We start from the raw sequence: 17,661 nt of genomic DNA, 5'->3' as shown, positions 1-17,661 counted from the left end.
TTGCTTAAGATCAGCCCATCAAATAAATATAATTATGGAACAAGTAATAGGTTTGTTCCATGGTGAAAAGAAGAAAGAAAACACAACGTTTCAGCTATAGAGCCTTCTTCGGGTGTGAGGAAGGCTCCATAGCCAAAATGTTGTGTTTTCTTTCTTCTCTTTTCAGCATGGAATAAACCTTTACTTGATCTTTTGCAGCCTACGCATGCCGACGCAGCTACCCACCTGAACTAAACATGGGCCTGCTAACACAACACCTGGGATTCCATGGTATGTGTTCTCAAAGAGTGCAATGGATGTATCATCTTTTAAGAAGCTCGGTCCCAATGCCACATGCTCAAGAGCTCTTGGGCAATGGGCCTGCCCCTGGGGTCAGCCCTGCCCCTTGCTTTGCTTGTCGGTCAGCTTGGCATGGTAATTTCACAATGTCTGGCGGAAGCAGGAGTCTAGACTTGTGACCTTGCCGAAAAGGCCTTACTCTAGCAAAATAATGTTGTTTTTTTTAAAAAACGAAGGACCGCAGGTTGATAGGAAATGAAGACCGTTCTGTCATGCTCTTGGGTTCATTCCAATTTGTTAACAGCACGGCTTCTTTCTTCAAAACCGAGTTTTACTCTCTTCTTCTCACACGCATGACAGTACCTCCACTCACACTACGCTGAAGAATGGTGCCCATTTAGCTCTGCCGCTCTTACCCACGTCCAGTCTCCCACTGCCTGGAGCAAACCCGCCTCCCCTGGAGATTTGACATGAGATTTATTAGAATAAATTGAAGAGAAATATGTAATAAGCCAACAACCATACGTGCATGATTAGCATTTATTAGCATCGGAATGTGGCAGCTCTTTATGTATGCCATTGTTCACAGGACTACTGCCTCACTGGAATTCTTTGCTTCCATCAAGTACAGGGGAGGGAGAGGCTGCTGATCCTGGAACAAAGAGGGGTTCAGTGAGGAAACATGACTGACGTCTTCAGGGTGGAAGAGAATCGGGTCAGGCCCAGCTACCGCTCGTGTTGCGTTTGTGTTGTGGCGCTTGGTAGGAGGGCCAGACCCAGAGACTGGTTGGGATTTTTAAAGAGAGACAAACGAGGAGTCCGCATTTCCATCTGCATTTGTCTTCAAAGGCGTGGCTGCCTCTTGCTTCATACAATCAGGGGGCGGCAGATGTACCCTGAAGACGTCTCATCCCCAGTGCAAGACACTTTTTTTCAAAAAACAGTCCTGCATCCCACCAGGATGCTCATGACCCACAACACAGGCAAAATGCTTGCAGGGGTCCCGTCGCTGGTTTTTGCAGCTACAGTATGTGCACGCTCTTGAGCAGAGAAGGGGAGGCTGATCTGCCATTGTGCCCAGCTGCAAGAATGCTGCCATTCAGCTCGCCCACTCGGTGGCCTGCTTTGGCACTCCCACGCGCCATCAGAGAAAAGGGAGTGGATTGTGCGCCGGAGAGTAAAGAAAATGACTGAAATTTCTCGGATGAGCTGGGTAAGCACTGCAATTCACATGCTCCTGGCTGGGATCACCAGTGGGTGTCAGTTAATGGGCTTTGACTAAACTAATCACTTTATGCACGCAGGCTAATCAAACCCTTTTGGTTCACTGAACTCATTTAGGTACATTAGGATTTAGGTACATTAAGTTAGGACTTAACAGTCATTTTTATGTATAGCCAGATGTGATGTTATGAAATGATTATTATTGAGCTAGAGCCTAGGTCAGATTAAAACTGAAATCAGTAGGCGCTGTATTAAAAAAAGGGTGGTGGGAGTCAGGAAGAAGCTACCCAGCCTAGTTGTGTGGAAGGTGCTTGCCATGCTTCTGTCAATAAGGTTCTAAAGTCCAAACAACCAGGGCGGGCTGAATGGCCTCCTCTTGTTTGTAAATGTAAATGCTCTCATGTTCTTAAAAGGGAAAACATAATGAAATACTAAATCCCCAGCGTAAAGCTTCTGTATGTTGTAACGCTTACGGCCGACAGGCACTGTGTAAGAGCCGGCGTACCAGAGCAGGTGACGTCACCGCCCTTCCCTGTGATAGCAGGACTACAGCTACTGGGCTGTAGAGAGATCTCTCTTTAGCTCACGGGGCTGGGTCGCTGCAGAGAGACGCGGGAGTCCCGGGTTCGAGCCTCAGTCGGGATGGGGCCGACCTAATGCGGCAAGGGCGCCCGCCTGAGCCCCCGTTGTGTTACAATGTATTACAGGTGTTTCTTGAAAATGTTGGTGAAAACTGGCACGTAATGCAAGCGTCAGAAGGTAGTGTGGCCTGTCGCACTTTCTAAGCATAAAACAGGAAGTGTGCCTCAGCCGTGTGAGTTTCAGGCAGGTATGGGAGAAGGGGATGAGAAAACTCACTAGCCAAGAGGCCAAACCAAGCAAGAGATGAAAGATCTGCAAACAAGGCCCTGATGCAAACTGGGCCTTTAGATGCTTCCAACTTTGCACAGCTGTGAAAAGCGTCCAAAACAGGAGATACCCTGAGCTGCACACGTCAGCCTCTGCACTGGCGGCGGGGCCACTGGCAAGCACCGATTCCATTTGGAACAGGAAGCACGTGACTGGGTGGGAGCTTTCTCTGAAATCCTTCCCAGAGTCCCACAGGAAGTGAGACAGGAAACAGGGCTAGAGGCCCGTAGCTGGGGTTTTGAGGGGAGAGGCTAGTGACATGTTCCTGAAACTGCATGCTCAGTCAGGGCTTTGGTATACGTAATGCAGGGAAGGAAAGAACTGGCACTTAAGGTTCCTCTTCCACCCTGTCCACAGTGCCTGGATCCAATCCAAAGCCGGGCCAAAGCCATCCCGGACATTAATAATAATAATTAATAATTGCTTACACTTATATAGCGCTTTTTCTGGACACTCCACTCAAAGCGCTTTACAGGAGATCTGAGATTTACATTATGTCTCAGATTTTACTCTACTGGTATTCCTGCTCTTTGAAACAATAGCACACTTCTAGAGCCACCACATTCCTATGCTAATATATTGTTTATCATGCATATTTCCCCACTTGTATGAAATATTTGCACTGTGTAATAAATCTTTACTACACAGAGGCTCTCCGTCATTTCCAGCATCTTACGTCCAACATGGTCTGCACCTCGGTGCTGAAGCATGTGAGAAGTCCTCGGATGAAGGCTGGAAATTTTTCAAGACTGTTCAAGTACCTTTCATGTCTGCGCTGCACAAATTTCACATACTCAGAAATCCTGAAAGGTACCATCAAAGTTAACCCAAAAGTTACCCCTTCTTCCAGATCAACGCTGAAAGCAGGCTAAAACCAGGTTGCTGGTTTTCATCACGATGGGATGAATGGATTATTTTCTAAACACACTTATTGTTGTATGTAAAATATGCACAGGCTAGCGCATGGGTGAAATTTAAATAAATATTGAATCTACTTGAATTTATACAGCATTGGTGAACCCCATTAGTTTCTGTCTGCAGGTGAGAAAAAACAAAAACAAAATGGCTTAAACTGATGTGCACAGAGTTGTGTGTTTCACTGCAAAAGGTTCAGGAGCGCTGTGATGTGCAGTTGCAGACACTGCCCGAGAGGTTTCAGAGCATTGTGCCACACTGATTTGCACAAGCTCACCACGACTGCCTTTCCATGCGGAAACACACAGCAGAACAGATGAGCTGTAGACAGAACACCACTGGCCGACAACGCCCGAGGCATGTGAGAGTCCAATGAAATGACACAACAGGAAAGCTCTCCCTCATTCAGCTTCCTATTTCTTTGAATCTTGCACAACTGGAGGTCAAATAGTGGCTTTTATTGCCAAGTCACAGCCTCAGAGCTTTTCTTCATGGCCCAGTGACACCATTTATACCTTCCTATCATTGCGCCAGCGTCACACTGGCTGATGAGAAAGACTTACTGTATTTCAGAATCGCGTTTACTCCTGAAAAGGTGTTTACTCTAATGTCCCAAGTCCTGTAACATCAGAACGAAAGCATTCTTAAAAAAAATTATTTCAAGTTCTTAAAATGTAATAAGTCAATAATATTACACAATTGCCCCAGGGCAAATTAAAGGGCATTACTTCTTTACATAAAGAATTGTGGGTGTCTTCCGTCAAATGAACCAGCCAATTAATCTGTGGTCAAGGTCAATTCCATGGCAATCTTGAAGAAACAGCTGGATGAATACAGAACACAACTGTGGGGGAACAAGCCATTTTACTTTCACTTGGTTCTTATGTTCTTATTTGCATGCTGATGTGCGTGAGTCCCGTCTCATCCCTTTGAGTTACTATTTCTAGGCTAGTCCGAAACAGGAGATGACAGTTTTGCACCAACAGTTGAACCCCCCCCAACCATTAGAGCACATCCTGAATAGGATGATGTAAAGCACAGGGAGGAAATAGGCGTCAGTACCACGGTGTACTTTATCAAGGGCTATTTTTTCCTCTTCTGGAATCCTTTCGCATAAGAACATGTGAAAGTGATAACATGAAGAAGGCAGCCATCTTGCTCAGCCTAATGATATACCCTTGAAGTTTAAAGGAACAAAAATAAAGTTATTTTTTTATTTTAATGATTCCCACACAATTGCTAGAGCCAGATAAAGACTATGAAAGGACAGTTGCAGGGTATCCAGGGGTTTAAAAGCAGTCAGCAGGCTGTTTTCACGCGCAGTGAGAGAAATAGCAGCCAAGCAGAGCAGCATGTGAAAATAAGCAAAATCTCTGCCCTCTATGCAGCTCTTTAATTCTCATGGATGCAAAAGAGAGAAAACATCACAAGTCCTAAACTTGAGAAAATGCAGAAGCTGGGAAATCACTGTCTACACACAGTCTACTCACAGCCTACACACTAAGGACTGCTTCATCTTTGGGCTGCTGCTGTTGTGTTTTTTTACTGTCCTTTCTGAACTCTCCATTGCTTTGTCTTCAGTCTCACTCCTTCTGTTTTTGTGGGTCTGACAGTCGCACCTGCTGCGAGAGAACAGGTGGGGTCAGCTGAGGTCAGTCTGGTCTGGACAAGCTGTGGGTGCAGCTCCTCCCCCTTCCTGCAACGCTCCCCCAGTGTCACAGCCTAGTGCAGCACAGAGCAGAGACAGCGCACTCAAGCCTCAGCAAAGCGCAGTCTGCTGAGTCAGATCAGAACAGGAAGGCTACCTGTGGGAAGTGCTGGTTTTCACGTAGATGTGCCTGGATGACTGTTCACAGAGCATGCCCAGGTTCCTGCATGCCATTCTGGGCACAGACTGGCAAACGTGTTTGTTGCTCTCCAAAACACCCCTCTGCCTCACCTGCCACAAATATACAGGCCCTCCTCTCATTTGAGTCCACAACGCATTTATCTTCGTTCCTGGGGAGATTCCAAAAGACCTCCCAAACCTTTCCCTCTGTCCTCCCTAAGAATACAGTACTGAGCCCCACTTTTGGAGCAGGAGGCTTTAGAAATTCATACTGACTTTGAGTGCTGACTGGCAGTTTTTTATGGTTTTTTTACACCTCCATGCCAAGGGCTTGACTGCTTGCAACCATCCATTCAACGTGTCATGTGTTCATAAGGGATAAATAAGCAAGCGCTGCAACCTATCTGTTGCCGTCTCTCCTCTCGATTTCTGGATTTGCAAGACTTGTTATTTTTTAAATGAAGCCCACAAGCTCACATGCACACACAACCAAGCCCCCGGCCTCAGAAGCAGTTCCAGACGGCTGTTCTCTGACTTGCTGAGTGCTTCAAGCTGTTCTGTAGGAAGTGCCCAGATGGAACGCGATCTCTCTCCTTCACCCCCCTCCCTCCCTAACCCCCACGCAAGCCCCCTCCAAAACAGCAAACGCCTCCTGATCCCAAGTCCTGTTCTCTCTCCGTCCGGAGGTCCTGACAGGAAAAAACAAAGGGCTCTAATTTCAAAAGGCTAGCCCCTTCACACTGCCATTGCACAGCTCCCCAGGACACTCTGCCAGCAAATAAGAATCCCCCAAATCAAATAACAACAAAAAGGGGGGTTTGGGGGCAGCTGTTGGGTGGAAGCATGTTGTATTCATTTTGCATGCGACATCACAGAGGCCAGGAAATGATACTGCACCCCTGCAATCTGACAGTCTCATAGCTCCTGCCAGGATACAGATTTCTGTAAATGTACCGGAATTCTTAGGAACAAGAACATGTCGGGACATCCTTTTTTTTCCAGATTTCTAGGAAGTTTCCATTATATTATCAGACAAAACAGTGGGGGTAGCAGTTTTGCCCACTGTTCTATGTCTCTCTGTAAAAAACTGTCTCTGGTCTCTCAGCACATTTTAGTCTTCTTGACCGGATGAGGCTAAATGTGCATCTCCTCCTCCTTTTTATGTCTGTCTCTTTCACGAATTCAAAACAATGGCTCATTTAAAGTCCCTAAAAGTCTAAAGTATAGAGAGCTTTCAAGTGCCTAAACAAAAGCATTCAAATATCCTTTTTTATCGAGATCCAGCATTATCTAGATCAAGAGAGTGCTGTGTGTTCAACAAAATTTCCTCACTGTTCTCCATTTGAGATTTCATCCTTCTTGGCTAATGTTTTTCTTCTTTTGTACTAACCGATACTAGAATGGGTGATGGACCTGAAAACCCACAACCACACAGCAAAGATTTGTTAGTAGTATGTTACGCAAAGCTTCCAGTGACTTACAGGGTGAACAGGTGCTATAACATCTGCCGTTGTGTAAGATACACGAGACGGGATTCTTGCCTCACCTGCCGGACGGCAGCAGAGGGAGGTCAGTTAACGCAGCAAATCAGCAATAGATCAAGACACCCTTTGGTAACAAGCCCTTCCCCTTAACCCCTGGAAAAAGCAGAGTGAGATGACAGAGACGAACGAGACAAGACATTTTCATCAACGAGCCTGCTTCGGGCAAGGTGGGACAGATTTGCCCCTCTCCTCCACGATATACTTCCAGGAGTCCTTTATACGGAGCCCTCCTCCCCTGGATTCTGCTCATACTCTCCTGCACGAACTCCGCGGGCCACGTTCCCTGTCTTCTTCTCCCCTGGGGTCGGAAAACTTCTAATTTAGTCTCGGTCGCCAGTCATCTTTCAACTGCTGCAGACTGGCCTGTCTTTGATCTCAGCAGGACCCCTGTCCATAAATCCTGCTCCTGCATTTATATGAGCATCAAGGAAAAGAAAAAAAGAATTGTTGAGGTTGATATTCCAGACACAGAATATTTTCAGTAGAAGATCTGACAGAAGCATGATAATTTGTGTCATCTGTGATGTCACAGGACCTGGATTATGCAGCTAGGTTGTACAAACAGTTTGGGAGAACTGACCACAAGGTGTGGACGGCACAGTGGTGAGCATTGCTGCCTCACAGCAGTGGTGGGGTGGTGTCTGTGTGGAGTTTGCACGTTCTCTTCGTGTTCCGTTGGGTTTCCTCCACTGGTTGGTTAACTGGCTCCTGGGAAAACTGGCCCTGGTGTGTGTGTGTGTGTGTGTCTGTGTGAGCCCTGTGATGGACTGGCGGCCCACCCGGGGTGTACCCCTGCCTTGCACCCATGTGCTTGCTGGGACAGGCTCCCAGTTCCCCCACGACCCTGGATCAGAAGAAGTCGTTTGAAAATGGATGGATCGCAATCTGGAGCTATATTATGAATATTCTAGAAATGGGGTCACTGGGATTTTGGAAGACCACCAGCCTGTATGGGTCTTCTGTGAGCTCCCATACAGTACACTTCTTCCAAATCAACTTCAGGTTCATGTGTAGGGTAAAGCAACAGTGTTTCGCCACTAGAGGGAACTGGCAGCTTCAGTTTTCAGGACAGCAGAGCTTTTGAAATATTACTGTAAGTGGGAGGCAGACATGCTGGGACAGATCACTAAACTTTACTCCAGATGCAAAGTTTGATGTATTTCCTCTGAGAGGAAATTTTAAAACTGCCAGTGTTGCAATCCTAGATTAACACAGTTTGACACAGTTTTTATTTGGCCAGTAACACGTTCCTGACATTTTCAATTGTCCAGTTCTGTTCCTGCTGAAACAAGATTTTAAAGCCCTTTGGATGAAGAAAACACCCTCCACTAGCGATACTGAGTGACACTGAGATTCAGTGTAAGTAAACAGAGACCATCTTAGCTTGACAGAGTTTGGTTTAATCACATAGAAGAGCTTTGTTTATTGCTACAAGTTATTATTTCCCCAGCTATTAACCTGTTCAATTTGGACAATTGAGGGTGTATTCTACTTTATATATTTTTTCATTATACATGTATATTTCTTATTTGTTAATGGGTTTGTGTTGTGCTCAATGTATTGTGCATTGTGTTATGTCATTTACCTGCCCACAAAGTAATTTTCCCATTTGGGAGAATAAAGAAAGTAAGTTAGAAAAAACTGCTGCAGGGTCAGCACTGCCGTCTGAATCTGAGGACAGCTACCAGCTGTCTAAAAACTGGCTAAATAAACCGAACTTCAGTTTACCTGGCATCCCAGGCAGTAGACTTCATCCAGTATGTCGCCCCATAATCCTCTCTGTTCAAGGCAAAAGAGACTCAGTTCCATAAACCTGTGTGTGACGGTCGCTGCAGTATTCTACTGTGGTGCAGCGCACAGGGTGACCGGTCACCTAAAGCCAAAAGACTTCTGTTCCTCCACATTCCTGAAGCCCCAGGCTAAGAAAATGAAGTGGAGGAGCACCTGTCTCGTCCATATGTGTACTTACACAAACGAGTGGGTTTCCAGTGCTGGTCCTCTTGAGCGGGGCTTGAGAAAATCCTGGCTTCTTCAATACAGGCCGCTGCTGGAGCCGGATCCATCCAGAAAATAATCTGCCGAATTTCTTCATTGACCCACATGCTGAAGATCAGTTCACTAGCTTACTGACCATGTAACTTTCGTTACTTTACAGACTGCACTGACTTTACCAGAATCTAGAGTATACTGACATAGATGAAAAAGAAAAGGAGTCATCTTATAGATTCCTGTAGTATTCTACTTATGATGTCCCAAAGTCTGAGTATTTAACTCTTATTTGTAATGTCATCTTAATTAAGCCTTAATGGACCATTTAATCTTTTTCCACAGGTCACACATTAGTGATAAAAACAGGGATGGACAATTTTCAACGTATCTCAGTTTCCGATGACCTCAGTTGGTTAATTATTGGCTTTTAATTTAACCAATTCCTCCCCCCTCCTCCTACACTGGGAACCATTTTTCAAATAAAAAGGCAGGAACTTTTTATTCTCCCAAAATACACAGTAATATCTGTATTTGTTTCACTCGAGAAACCACAAATTGCTGTTCACTGTCAAAAAAAAAACAGGCACTAGACGAAAACGAGGGCTACGCAGTCCGGAATTTCCTTTCGTACTTTCCTCAGAAACCTCGAAATGTAAACAGACCGGAAGAAGCTACAATACAGCCACCGTCTCTTCGTTAAACCGAACGAAACTCCGCTCCAGGCGGACAGGTTCGGGAGTCTTCAATTAACACTGTCAAAGCATTTATAATTCTGACGGAACTCCACTGCTGCGGGTTTTATTAAACGCGTACCGGCTGAAGTGATCGAGGGGTCGTTTCACCGGCAAACCGCCGCCATTGGCGGGGGGCGCGTGGCCCGGGCGCGTTCTCTTGGTTTCTCGCCCCGAGACGCGCGGTTTCGGAGGTCATTAACCTTTGCAAGTTTCCTGGCTTTGTGCTCTTATCATAGCGGAAGGAACGACAACAGAAAAGATCTGCGGTTTTTCTCAGCAGCGAGATCGAGAATATATTTCATCGTCGGGGGGGCACTTCGCTACGCCGGAGATAACATGTTAATTCATTAAACGTTGTTAAAAGCTAGTGATATTTTACTTGAAAAATTCTGAATGAGAAAACTGTTGGTTAGGTATGACCATACATTACCGACAACACCGCTGCCTTTACTCAGTGCATTTTCTAGAATTACTGGGATCTTTCCAAACGTTTTGCAACCCGAGGGCGGCCACACACGTTTGACACAGTTCACCATTTTATCCTCCTCCGAATTATTTTAAGAACAATGACGTTCGGGGAGAGGAGGCACAACGATTACAAATGGTTTCAAGAACTAAAACGCGACGCAGCTTCCAGAACAGGTAAAACGATATGTCGGCATCACACAGCGAAGATGCTCTTTAATAATGCTGGCTTGACAAAATGGGGGGCCGTGCATCTTCAGCGAAATAAACGTTAAAGGAAACCTCAAGAACTATAAATCTGAATAAAAGAGGGAATTACCTGTAGGCAGTTTATAAGAAGCGAGGGGAATTTATATTTAGTTCCTGACACAGGCATAAAAGCCTGGGGCTGTTTGTCGGTATTGTGTCTTGTGCTCTGCGGTTAAGACGCCGGAAGACTCGACTAGCTGTCGGTTTATCTTTGTTGATCGCTCTCTCTCTGACAAGTTTACAAAAAAAAAACGGGGCGAAGCAGCTCCGTTTCCTTTCGTCTGCTATGGCGTATTACACATGATATAAACATTAAACGTGGAGTCTGTAACGCAGAAAAGAGGATTATCTTCTTTATTATCTTCTGCCGCGCGTGTTTCATCTCTTCGTTATCTCATAGGATCAAGAAATAACCGAGAATGAAACTTACAAATATTTAAAAGGTTTTAAAAAAAGAACACACTCTGTTACACTCGAAGAAAAAAAGTGGATCTTTTTTTTTATTTTCCGATGAAGTGTGCACCCGTGTCGGAGAAAAGGCGTGGCTCTCCGGTGCGCGCGGAGTGAAGAGGGGTGTCAATATTTGCACATCTGCTGCCCACTGGAAATCTAATAGATGAGACAAAGCTTCCAGGCAGCAGCGGTCCTCTCCCTCCTCCGCTAGCAAACTGTAATGGCCATCTGCCCCTTCCTTATCAGAGCAGGGGCCGCTTGTTATTCTTTCCAAATTGAGCAAATTACCAACTGCTAACCAGTTTGGCGCACGTGCGGCGGGTCTGTGCGTGCCTCCCGCTCACAGACACGCCCACTGTCTCAGCCGCCGAGCGCACCGATAGGCTGCGAGCTCCACAGGGTCATCCACAGAGAGGAGGACGTGCCCTGTGATTGGAGGAGAGTCCTGAGGAGTGATGACCTCATGGGCACTCAACAAACATACTGTATGTGTGTCAGAGCCCAGGGACACTGTCGGATCCTTCAACAGTCAAGCCTTCTGGGATCCCAAGGCCACTTTTCCAGAGCTGTAGTTTTGAAGGAATTTTATTCCATTTATTGCTTTTCAAAACCCCTTGCCTGATCTGCAGTGCCCACCTAGTATGATACGTCAGAGGTGCCGAACAGAAGCATTTTCCCTCGGGTGTTCAGAGGTCTCTCTTAATCCTCAGCAAGTAAAAAATAGCATTCAGTGGGTGCAGCTGAGCTGAGGTGGGCTGAGCTGAGCTCTAATAAAAACCTACAGCCACTTTGTTCCTCTGGTTTGTGTGCAGGTTTCCTCATTTCAGACAGTGAAGTTCTAGCCTGAGCACAGCGGTTTCCTATTTTAGAAACTGTCCTCAGAAGAAAAGGGCAGCAAACAGAAAGACGATAGCGAACAAGAGCAGTGATGCAACATGCGAACCCACAACAGACACCAGGGCAGAGAGCAAATATGTGGGTGGGATGAACTAACCCCTGAGCATCTCCTGTTTGTGTTTGCGCAATCAGTGACCGGGGCCACTCGTCTGCGGCCACCAGCAGCGCTCCTGGATACTGAGGAGGAGCAGGGGGAGAGGGGAGAGGGGAGAGGGGTGGCAGTTGGCAGGCAGGGACTCCAGACTGGCTCCAGAGGTCAAAGTCAGTGCACTTGGCCGGAATCATTTGGTAACAGAAATGATCCAGAAAACATGACTGTCTTGGCTTTCCTTAGTACACTTTGGTTTATGTGGCTTCATTTCAGACACATTGGGATTAGAGCCACTGGGGATCAGGTATCTGTGGAGCTAACATTATAATAATAATTCCTTACACTTATACAGCACTTTTCTGGACACTCCACTCAAAGCGCTTTACAGGTAATGGGGACTCTCCTCCACCACCAGTGTATAGTCCCCACCTGAATGATGTGCCGGTGTGCTCACCACACACCAGCTATCAGTGGGGAGGAGAACAGATTGATGAAACCAATTCATAGATGTTGATTATTAGGAGGTCAGGATTGGTAAAGGTCAGGGGGAAATTTGGTCTGGACACAGGGCTAACACCACGGACAGTCAAGACCTTTATTTTATGTCTCATCCGAAGGACAGGGCCTTTTTACAGTATAGGTTCCCTGTCACTATAATAATTATAATTGCTTACACTTATATAGCGCTTTTCTGGACACTCCACTCAAAGCGCTTTACAGGTAATGCGGACTCCCCTCCACCACCACCAATGTGCAGCCCCACCTGGATGATGCGACGGCAGCCATAGTGCGCCAGAACGCTCCCCACACACCAGCTCTCAGTGGGGAAGAGAGCAGAGTAATGTAGCCAATTCATAGAGGGGGATTATTAGGAGGCCATGATTGGTAAGGGCCAATTGGAAATTTTGGCCAGGACACCGGGGTTACACCCCTACTCTTATCAAGAAGCGCCCTGGGATTTTTAATGACCACAGAGAGTCAGGACCTCGGTTTTACGTCTCATCCGAAGGACGGCGCCTGTTTACAGTATAGTGTCCCCGTCACTATACTGGGGCATTAGGACCCACACGGACTGCAGGGTGAGCACCCCCTGCTGGCCCCTGCTGTATCAGTCCAGCTGATACAGTCTACAGTATGCCGCAACAGCAATCCGATTGACCTAGCAGCTTGATCTCATCAGATCTCGGGAACAGGGCTGGGCCCAGGGCCAGTGTCCCAGGGATGGGAGATCTATAGTAAAATTAGATTGCTGCTGTAAATGGTGCTCTGCCCTGTGATGGACTGGTGTCCTGTACAGGGTATACCCTGCTTTGTGCCCGTTGCCCGTATGCTCTGGCTCCACCACAACCCTGAATTGAAAGAAGCTGTTAGAGAATGGAAGGATGGACAGCAGTGGACAAGTGGTATTGGTGGACCAGTAGGTGGTGGACTTCCTTCTGGGCCTCTGGAATGTCTTAACTAACACCCCCAGGATGGAGATCAAGGGCAACGTGCTGTTGGTCAGATAGAACGTTAAACAGAGCAACTGACTTCTCGGTTATTAAAGATCCTGTGGATCGATTCATGAGTAACAGCTGCTAGTCCCTGTTTTTTACGCCACCCTTTTCTGGAATTTTAAATTGTGGCCTATCTCACATTGCCTCTTTATTTAATTGACATAGGAATTTCTCATGGCTCCCTACTGACCTGCTGTGTGCAGAATGGCCGCTGTGCATCTCCCAGGTGGGGCTGCTGGCGCAGAATGGCCGCTGTGTGTCTCCCAGCTTGGGCTGCTGGTGCAGAATGGCCACTGTGCATCTCCCAGGTGGGGCTGTTGGTGCAGAATGGCCACTGTGCATCTCCCAGGTGGGGCTGCTGGTGCAGAATGGCCGCTGTGCGTCTCCCAGGTGGGGCTGCTGGAGCAGAATGGCTGCTGTGCGTCTCCCATTTCAGTCTGCACTTCAGTGGTTCCCTCCTATATGTAAAGTGCTTTGGGATCCTCTGGAATGAACAGAACAAAATAATAAAATAAAAACTTAATGTGCCATAGAAATGTCCCTATGTCAAAGATACTGCAGATTTTAATATACAGCAGTAAATCCACCTCCATCCATGATGAGCAGATTAAAGCTGATCATCTGGAATCATGAGCTGTCACAGCAAATCCTGTGACTCGTGTGCATAAGGATAAAAGTGTGAGCACCACACTGAGACAGATTTCTGGCTTTCAGAGAGATGTCCAGCGCTCTCCAGTTTTTTGACGTAAGGACTTAACAGGTAGGAGCAGCAGCACGCGGCTGTGTAGCCCCAGACTGATACGTCTTGTTTGTACGTCCCTTTGGAACTGTGACCTGGAGCACCGGGTTTTGCAAAGGCCACTTGAATACATAATACAACACAGAGAAAACAACTTGAAAATGTAATATATATCCATATGATTTTTCATATAATATACTTCTATACTTTTATATATTGATATTATAATTTTAATGTTATTAATATATGAATTTATATGGATATGTATATACATATATTACTATATATAATATATAGCCATATGATTATATATATTAAATCATATATATAAATATACAGCATATGATTTGATATATAGCCATGGGTAGCCATATGACATTCAAACTATTGCACAACTGGCAATGAGACTACTTGACAGTGGTTCAAGATGGTGGTCCCCATGAAAAGGCGCTATATGAAGGACGAACCGGCTGTGTAGAACAGACTGATTGGATGAGCGAAGGGAATTCCAGGGTCAGACAGCTGTGGCTCTGGTGCTCCAGCGGGGTTCAGCAGCTGACGGATGTTTCTTCCGGGCTCAGCCAAGCCCCAGCCAAATCCCCCGGCACCTGTCGGACCGGAGGGGGGGGATCACAAATGTCACTTCTTCGCCGAGAGGCTGCCGCGACGGCTGGGAGCTCTCGAGCCAAGCATACCCTGTAACACGAACCCGCGATTCGAAAAAACCCCACTGTCATTTCCTGTGAGAGCACATGCCAGTGCTTCACGCACTTACAGTAAACGTGACTTATCGTTCATAACAGATTTTATTTATAAAAGCAAACGTTAGCCCTGAGCCTGCAGGACCTGTGCCTCATTTTATTCAATCAGGAAGGGCACCGGGCTCCGATTCCGAACGAACTAGGAAGTTCAGAAGGAAGCTCAAGCGCTGAGATTAGCTTCCCCACTGTCAGCTCTTGGCAGCTTTTCTTTCAGCCATGAACTGTGATAGAAGGGGTAGAGCCACAGTCCTGCAGGTTTTAAAGGGATCTGCACACCCATTGGCCCTCGAACACCTGGAGGAAAAGGTAGCTTCAGTCAGGTCGAGAAATATAATCAGAGGCTCTTTTTAATTCAATGGCTAAAGAACATTAGTCAAAATGTCCTAGAGATGGCATGTAAAAGCCTTGTTGAGAGCTGGTGTTTAACGTGACAGTTTGGTATGGGAACCTGGGGTCAAAAAGCAAAACCAAACTGTCCAGGATTTTTTTTTTTTTTTTTGGTTTTTTACATTTATAGGAGAAGGCAAAGACAAATTTCCACAGCAGTGGACAATAAAGTATCTATCTTAATTTAGGGCCTGGATAAAAAGAGTTTTGAGGCTCACCAGGATAAGGATAAACAAAAACAGTCAAAAGTGTATCTACCTTTCTGCAGGAGCAGTCAGATCCACCTTGTTTACAATCAAGTTGACCCTAATGTTTTCAGGATTCATCTGGCTGCTGCCCAGAAGGGGGCAGTATGGAGTAGCCAGTAGGGCTCTAGATCCATTAACAGCATGGATCCTGCTCACTCCCTACCAGAGGACTTCACCCATCCTTTCCTTGAACGATCCCAGGAATCTGCTTCAGCCAGATGCCTGGGGAGCCTGTTTCTGACTCCCACAATCCACAGCGCAAAGAAAGATCTCGAGCAAGATTCTTCACCCTCTGATTGCTCGAGTCCGCACCGCCTGTATAAATCACGGCACTGCTGGCTGGTTTCCCTGCGATAAACTGTCATCCCCTCGGAGGGGAAGTCTTCTTCTTTCAGCTCATACTGTGGTATACTCTGGTACCAGGAGCGGCTCAACTCCCAGAGGACTTTAGCCTTCACTTTTGGAAGTCTCTAAAATGATCAAGGGAAAGAGACTTGGAATAGAGTGGAAGGCTGCCTAGTTCTACATTAAACTGCTACTACCCTGTGCTCTGACATACACATTATGAAAACATCTCTGTATTACTGAGCACTGTATTACACTAACAAAACTCTACCAACAGCCCATGAAAACAGGGATAGTACCCACTGACTGGAGTTTTGCTGATGTCACGCCCATTCATAAAAAGGCTGACAACGCCAAAGCGAGTAATAAGAGACAAAATTATTTTTACACATAGATAAACAGAACAAAACGGGTGGGTAATGGGTGTGGCTTTGGTTAATGTGGATTTAGAAAAGGAAAACGTTTTTCTTAACAAACATTTTTCACACCCGAAGAAGGCTCCTCAGCCGAAACATTTCCTTTCTTCTCTTTTCAGCAGGGAATAAACCTTGAACTTGTTCCTTTGCAGCCTATGCATGCTGACGCAGCTACCCACCTGAACTATCTTTTTTAACTAACGCGTTAAGGTTCTGCAAACAGGCAGCAGTAGAAATGGATACAAACAAAGCTTGTGGTATGGTATGTATAGAATATCATAAAGTTTTGATAAAGTTCCTTATTAAAGATTAATTCCTTATTTTGAGGGGTTCAAGGTAATGCACGGATGGGGATTAACATCTGGTTGATGAGTGAAAAGCTGAAAGTACTGGTGAGTCAGGAGGAGCCAGGATGGAAAACAGGAGGCACTTCCTGCCACATGGGATTGTGGGAATCTGAAACAAATTGTTTGTTTCTTTCAACAGTTGCTTTCAATTCTTAGTAAAGATGTGAAGATAGGTCAGAGCCTAGAGAAAAATGGGAACCTATATAGTTAGTCAGGCAAGAAGACGAGCAGTTCAGTGACTTTTTGCAGGGTCACATGGACCCCAGAAGTCAGGGATTAGGGATGAACAGCTCAGTGTCGTTTATTTTCTTTCAGGTGTTAGAAACACTTAAGGTCTACAAATCACCAAGGCCTGGTGATAATCTACTCATTGTGCTAAAAGAAACAAACACAATTAGTCAAGGTGCAACAAGCACAGCAGGTGGAGTCCAGCCCTCAATGTTCCTCACATGCAAGCATTGCAGTGGTGTCATGCCAGCACCACATGGACTGTGACCACCAGCTCCCACCCTTTATACAGTAGCTCTAACCCAGACCGCATTCTGAGTATTTTTGTTTTGGAGATGAGGCCAACCTCCACACTTATTATAAAAATGTCAGTCAGCTATTTTAGGACAATGGAGAAGGTCAGAAAGTACCTGTGACAGTATGACAGAATGGCAGCAGTATTTCCAAAGCCCTGCAGTTTCACGTGCTGGTGGAAAGATTCTGTGCTGCAGGTGGGGCTCGGCTCAGCCACACAGCAGCTATATCACCCTGCAACACATGACTGGCAGCCCCCTGAAACTCAGCAGATGTGAGCTTGGCCAGTAACAGTAATAAGAAGAATCAATTCAAGTGAGTGCATGTGAGTTGCAGGGATGGTGCAATTCTAACGTGTTTCTTCCCTGGCACTTTTATCCATCCATTTTCTAACCACTTTATTCAGTTCAGGGTTGAGGGGTGGCCAGCAAGCAGTGGGCATGAGGCACGGTACACCCTGGACAGGATGCAAATCCATCACAGGGCTCACACAGACACACACACACACACACACACTCACACCTGGGTCAGTTTTCCCAGAAGTCAGTCTAGCATTTTTCCCAGAAGTCAGTCAGCTACTAGCATGTCTTTGGACTGTGGGAGGAAACTGGAGCACCTGGCAAAAAATTGTGTGAACATGGGGGGAACATGCAAACTCCACAGAGACAGCAGTCAGGGACTTTCTTTTGGAAAGTTAAATACTTCATTTATAACAGGACAAGAAGGAAGCAGGGCACAAAGGATCAAGATATCCAGGGTCCCAGCACTGTGAGGCACCAATCCTAACCACTGCACCGCCCACTGTGCCAGTCAGCATTTAACA

At 46.1% G+C, this 17,661-nt stretch overlaps 1 long non-coding RNA gene across 2 annotated transcripts; it reads right to left on the bottom strand.

Annotated features, from left to right (window-relative positions):
- Positions 1 to 4,172: 4,172 nt before the first annotated feature.
- LOC148678590 (uncharacterized) lies at positions 4,173 to 10,358 on the bottom strand. 2 transcript variants are annotated; one of them, XR_015939439.1, is made up of 4 exons: positions 10,207 to 10,358; positions 8,669 to 8,802; positions 8,428 to 8,478; positions 4,173 to 7,105 (listed from the first exon to the last, which is right to left on the bottom strand). It is a non-coding gene; the product is annotated as an uncharacterized LOC148678590 (long non-coding RNA). The 2 variants fall into 2 exon arrangements; XR_015939438.1 differs by having other exon boundaries at positions 8,669 to 10,358.
- Positions 10,359 to 17,661: the final 7,303 nt, after the last annotated feature.

The sequence above is a fragment of the Lepisosteus platostomus genome, chromosome 1, assembly GCF_059453375.1.
Source record: "Lepisosteus platostomus isolate fLepPlt1 chromosome 1, fLepPlt1.hap1, whole genome shotgun sequence".
NCBI classification, from domain to species: Eukaryota; Metazoa; Chordata; class Actinopteri; order Semionotiformes; family Lepisosteidae; genus Lepisosteus; species Lepisosteus platostomus.
Note: the sequence above shows the minus strand (reverse complement) of the source record. Positions and strands in the feature narration are given on the sequence as shown.